The sequence below is a fragment of the Mauremys reevesii genome, linkage group 3 (genome assembly GCF_016161935.1).
Source record: "Mauremys reevesii isolate NIE-2019 linkage group 3, ASM1616193v1, whole genome shotgun sequence".
Lineage (NCBI taxonomy): Eukaryota > Metazoa > Chordata > Testudines > Geoemydidae > Mauremys > Mauremys reevesii.
Window position 1 is genome coordinate 36,331,666 of NC_052625.1, and position 6,582 is coordinate 36,338,247.

Sequence of the window (6,582 nt, forward strand, 5' to 3'; positions counted from 1 at the left end):
ACCGCAGCCTGTAAACTCGGACCAAGAACGCGTTTGTTTTCTGGCAGCGTTGTGCGTACAAAGACTTTGGAGAAGTTGCCTGCAAAGAGCTGCGTCTGTATTCAGCAAAGTGACTAAAAGTCCCCGGAGCAGAAACGTTTGATCACCACATTACCCACTGCTTGTTTAACACAGCTGGGGACCAGCGCTGTTTGTTTTCATCGTATCTTTACATTCATAGTAGCGGTGATGTGCCTCGCTCGGGTGGGAATTGGGTGAGCAGAGCGCGCTCACGCCTACACAGGTTTAAGGATTTGGGGTGGCGGGGGGACAACAATATTTTGGATTCATTATTTCTGAATTCTGACGCGTTTGTTCTTTTTAAGGTGCCCGATGCACGCCAGGGTTAGGAGCTCACATTCCTTCCCCTCCTTATCTTCTGTCTGTCTGTCCTCTTTCAGACCCACACGCATAATTTAGAAAAACAGTGCAAACGCCTCAGTTCTTTCTGGCTGTTTTATGTATAGCCACTTCAGGATAGTATTTATGCGCTGATTTTATTTATCTTCATTTTTCTTCCTTGTTTTTTGTTATACCAGTATAGAATGTTTGTTTTTACTAAGACATGTCTTACTTGATTGCCCAGCCTTCAGCATGAGTTTGTCCTTTTGAACATAATTTTAACATATTGTTACAGCACAATGATGATGATGAGCCTGTCCGAGTTTCTTGGTTTGGGATTAGTACGGGGGTCGTTATTTTTCCTCTCCCTTGATTTTTTTCTAAGTGATACACATATTCATCAGCATTTAAGCACCTTAGAATAAGCTCATCCAAGTATAACTCTATCCATCTCGTTCAGGTTACACCAGGTATTACCGAATTGGGCTCCTTCTGCCCAAGTGAGTAGCTCTCTTCAGAACTGATGCCAGACCTGGGCAGAATCCAGTACTTCTAAAGGGAATAGCAGGGACAAAATACACCATTGATTTACTATTGCATCTTTCTACTGCTGCTGATATATGTATTTGTTTTTATGGGTTATCTTGTTTTGTTACTATCAGTTTACCTTGACAGCTGATGTTTGTAGGACACCTATAAAGGTTAAAAAAAGAAGTGAATAGTCCTACAGTAACAAAAGATTTCAAAGACAATGAGAGCATGAAATAAATGCTATTGATTTTAATCAGTTTCTATCATCTTTCTACAATATGATAGGTGTCAGATTAGATCAAATTTCCACATTACTACTGGGAAGAATTATGTAATATCTTGTATTTAGTTGTGACACTGATTAAGTTTCCCAAACCTGAAGAAGAGCTCCGTGTAAGCTCAGAAGCTTGTCTCTCACCAACAGAAGTTGTACCAATAAAAGATATTACCTCACCCTTGTCTCTTTAAAAGAAGTCACTTTTATGCTTGATTGCATTATATCCACTAGAGGTCATAGTAAGAGCCAAGTTTCTCTGTTAATTTACAGAGTGAAAAAAAAAGTAGTCAAGCATACATATCAATATATTGTCCCACAATAAATTCATTTTCTAGATTTCTTCAGGGATAACAAACTCTAGTTTCTATTTTCATGTAGCTGGAAAGGTTTTTACTATCAAGTGCTGACTTTAGTTAAAGGTTCCTTGCTTGCAGTTTATTCGATAAGTAACAATCACTGTACTAACCTTCTTCACCTTTTCTTTAAGGTACATGCCTCTGTATTTCACACTTTCAGGAGCAATTGCTCAAGGTCTGGTTAAAAAACAGTTTCAAGAGCTGCAAATGATAGTAGTTAGCACATTCATGTTGATAATGACTTACCCAATCATTCCTAACTTTGTAATTTTAAATGCTGCTTCAATACATTGTTTAACTCCTTTAGCACTTTATCTGCTAATTCATATCGCAGTATATAAATAATACAACTTTAAGACATGAGTACAGAGGAATGTCTAGGAATGTGAAGTCTAGAATATATCATGGAAAACATGGCTTTATAATATGTTTTTACAAACAAGATGTGCTGCAGGAGCAGAAGGATGATTAGAGATTGGGAATACAAGAATCAAACTTCACTTTCCTCAGTGGATCACTTGATGACATGAGATGATATTTTAAAATCAATTAGTTATTTTTAATATGACACCTAATACAGAGTTCTCCATAAGGACAATGTTGCTGAATATTAGAAAGCAAACTAATCTGAAAACTGCAATTTCTTTAATCTGCAAAAGGGCCCAAAATGTGTTTTTCACTTTCTAGAAATTAATGTAAATAATTTAGTTCTTTTCAACAGAATGTACATTTGATTCTGCTAGCCAGTATCCTCAACAAATGTACAGTTGTAAATTAAGTAGCTGTCTTAACTGGAGCAGCAGGTAATGCAATCATTCAACTCTGTAACCAAATAGATAGAAGCTGTAACTGTCCAGTAAGTGATCTGATTTTTGGAAGTCTGAAGCCAGATAAACTGTAGTGACTTCATCAATTTCATTGTAGTAAATCCAGAGTAGTTTGACTGATTTCAGTGGAGTTACTCTGGATTTACAACAGATTAGAGTCCAAAATTTTCCTCACTGAAGTTAATGGCCAAACTTCCAGTGATTTCAGTGAAAGCAGCCCCTTAGATTGTATCTCATGAGTGACAACTTCAGGAGATTTGAAAAGGAGATTAGAACTTGTAAGATACAAGAAATTTGTTAGTTTCAGGAAAGTCAGCAGAGAGTCTGAGAACTGTAAGGCTGTAAGTGAGATATCCAGAAAAATAAGAGAAGGAAGAGATTTAATAAAAAAAAAAAGCAAAGTTCAACACAGAACTGTGCATTGTGTAGTTCCAGCTGTGCTAGTTTGAAGGACGGTACTAATTCAAGTAAACAAGCAAGCCACTGCAGACAATGTAAGTGGGTCAGCATAGAAATTGGTAAGTGCTACCGATCCTTTTCATCACAGATACAATATAGGTTTAAAATAAATCTTCAGTGCTACTGACCAAGGAGGTTGGTCTAAAAAACATAATAAAAAGAGACTGCTTAAATCAGGCAGTTGAGTTTCTAGCTTATTCAGCAAATCATATTTAGCTCTGGAAGTATCCAATGTGATGTTAACTCATGGAATGACCTTAATTTCCTGAGGTTACGCACTTGTAGCATTCACTGCCCAGGACCTTTGAATAGGCATTTTGTAAGGTGGTTTTCTTTATAATACAACATCTCTTTCCACAGTTCTCGTTGTACTAATACATCATAAAGATATTTCATATATTTGAAAATCTTTTCTACAACTTCCATGTTGGCTTTGTGCTGGGGCCACTGTTCTGTTTTGACTGTAATGCTATGTTTGTCCAATAAAAGGATTCCCAATTCATTTATGTGATCATATGGATCTAGTTACAGGGGTTGCCACTAAAAAGTCCCTTATACATAATTTTGTGTTGGATTCTGCACCTGTTGAAGTCAATGGGCGTATCACTATTGATATAAAGGAGTGCAGGATTAGCCTAACATGAGGTGACTTCTGCCAATACTATTTATTTGTATTACTGCACGACTAGGAACCATAGTCATGGATTGGATCCCATTGTGCTACCACTGTATAAACAGAGAACACAAAGACAGTCCCTGCCCCAGAGCACTTGCAATGAGTAAGATGACAGGTTGGAAAAGAACTCAGTTCCTTACTTTTTGGTATTAAGGTTATTACATATACATATATTGGCCATGTTTATCTCAATTATGCCAAGAAGCAGTAAATGAAGAATAGATTGAATACTTCAAGAGATTCAGCTTGCCCTGGCCAGCCACTAATGGATTAAAATATCCTTCTTCCTCTGTCACCTGGTTGTCCCCAAAACACTGCTGATGAATTTTGCAATGTATTACCAGGGCTGCTCAGAAATGTTAAACTATACCAAATGAGAACACAAAATGGAGTGCCAGAATTGTCATTGTGGCCACTACAGCTGTTGCCTCATTGGCCATTGTGCATGCAGGGGAAAATGCCAATAAACAAATCAACATCTTCAGCTTCCTATAATTTCCCTTGTTCCTAGTTGTAATAAACTGCAGTCAAACTGCTGAGAACAGTGTGACTTTGCCAACAACCTCGCCATCAGGCTGGAAACAAAATCCAACCAGGAATTCAGCAGACAGGACACCAGAATTCCACATCTCCCGGCTCTTGCTGATAAGTCCTTCCCGGAAACAGTGTCTGAGGAACAGATCCTCAATGGAGAGTTGCCAAATTACAGCAGATTAGGATCTGGCTCTAAATGTCCAGTACATGGTTTAACTTGCCTATCCAACTAATAGCTGTGTCTTTCAATTGCAGCAGTCAGAACACGACAGGTGTAATGGGGCATACAGACCAAGAAGGGGTTAAAGAGAGCCTGTTGGCCCAATCAGGCCCACCCTGTTACACCTGTGTTAGGTGTCAAGTGTGGAAGGAGGAGTTAAACAAGGAAGAACTCAGTTTACTAGTGGTTGACTGAGAGAAGATTTCTTGAGCTAGTCCTGTAAAGGAAGGGCTGGCTGGGGTCAAAGTTCCTTGGAGCAGGTTGGCCTGGTATGGGACCTTTTGTTCCCCATAACTAATGTTTCCCTTTTTGGGGACCTGTAGAAGAGTCAGTCTGGGAAGAGATGAGATAGGTCCAGCTGCAGACAATGGTAGGAAGAAGCTCAGGGATACAGAAGAGTCTGCACAAACATATTATATCTGCTCCATACAGAGTCCCTGGGCTGGAACCCAGGGTAGAGGTTGAGCCAAGGTTCACCTATTGGCTTTCCCAGGGTAGTCGGGTGAAGATGCCAGAGCTGGAAAGCTTCCAAAGCCTGAAGTTAGGCTAAAGCTCTGGCATGATGCTGCCAGACTATTGGTCTGTTGACTCGGGTTTCCCCAGAAGAGGCAGGACTAAAAGTAACATGGTTGGAGGGTTGAGTCATAGGAAGGTGTGGACCATCATAAGGCCAGACTGACTGCGAGCAGGGGGAGCTAAACGAAAAGAGGGGTGTGTGTCTGTGGTGAGTACACTTACACAGTAGGTCACTAATTTCAAGCTCCAAATAAAATTTATCTCTGACCCACATAAGCCAGATGTTCTCTCCTTGCTTGTCTGTGCAAATCGTTGACATCTTCAATGTTGAAACTGATGTTAAAGGAAACTCTGTGGATGGGATATAGAAAAGGTCATTTCAAGGTCCCTACTCCAATTTCAGGCTCAGTCAACCTTAAAACCTCTGGAGCTCAGGGGGTGTGAAAAATCTACACCACTGAGTGTTGAGGCTGTGCAAACCTAACCCCCAGTGCAGATGCAGCTAGGGGTTGACTTAGCTTCTGTTGACCTGCTACCATCGCTTGACATTGCTACAGTGCTGGAAAAAACCCTTCTGTTGCTGTAGTTTTCATTTGTGCTACCAGGTTGCAATGGCATATCTACAGCACCATAGATATGCCACTATAGCACCCATAGCGTAGACGTGGCCTCCGTTAGGGTTGCTGTTGCACATTAACAAATCCAGTGTTACTTCTAGTGGTAAAAGGTTGGGAGCTACAGTAATAGCACAGAAGGTCTGCTTTCAAAAGGGCTTTTTCTTCTTAGTGGAAAGTGTCTCTGCTTTTGTATATTCCACTAATATACAAGCTAATAGTGCTGTTTTTAAATTCTAGAGGTCTCAAGCTCAACTTACTGACCTAACATTACTCTTCAGAAAGTTATCAGAGGATCAGTACATTTTCCCCCCAGTAGATATTGTATATGACTTTTTTTTTTTTTTAAACGCAATTTCATCTTGAGACACTGGTGCTGCTGGGTAGACTTCAACAAAACGGAGAAGAGTCATATACTTTCAGTGCCCTGTCTTCTTGTTAACAAATAACATCCATATCTTTAATTCATTAAAGTACATCCATGGCTTTCTTTGCCCTTTTGTCTAACATTTTCTGATAGTTAAACTGGTTTATTTTCCAAAAGGAAAAAATAATCTGAGATCTTTAGAGTTAAGAACCGAGAGGAAGCTCATTAGGTCTGTTTAGCAAGTGCCTATTTTGATGGATGAAACAGTAGAACAATTAGAACAAATGGCTGTGTAAACTTTCAACAGAAAGGAAAAAAAATCTTAACCAGTTTTTCACATACAGGCTCCGTGAAGAATATCTATTCTGGGCAGAATTGGCAGCTGTAAAGTGGCCTGAGTAATATATTTTGATGAGCCCACAAATGAGTAATATTTCCTTCCAGCCAGAATTCCTTCTTAACCCTTTAGTTCCAGCCCTTACCCCAGCTCTTCCTTCATCTCCCCACCAGCCCCCTCCTTTATTTCTTTTTTCCTCACAGGGAGACGTTGTTGCGAGGACTCTCTCCATTTCAGCTAACACGATTCTATTGCAATTCCCCTTGGTTTTCCAGTGTATATGATGAGCAATATTCTATCTATCTTGGGTATTTTCATGGTCCTCATTACTGTTTGTCTGAATGCCTCTCAACCTCACTGTAAGGTAGGGCAGTGCTACAGAAGGAGAACTGAGGCAAGGAGATATTAAGTGACTTGCCCAAGGGCACACAGGAATAGAGCTTGCTGAAGTGGGGAATAGGAGTGGGTGTTTCTGTTGACAAAACAT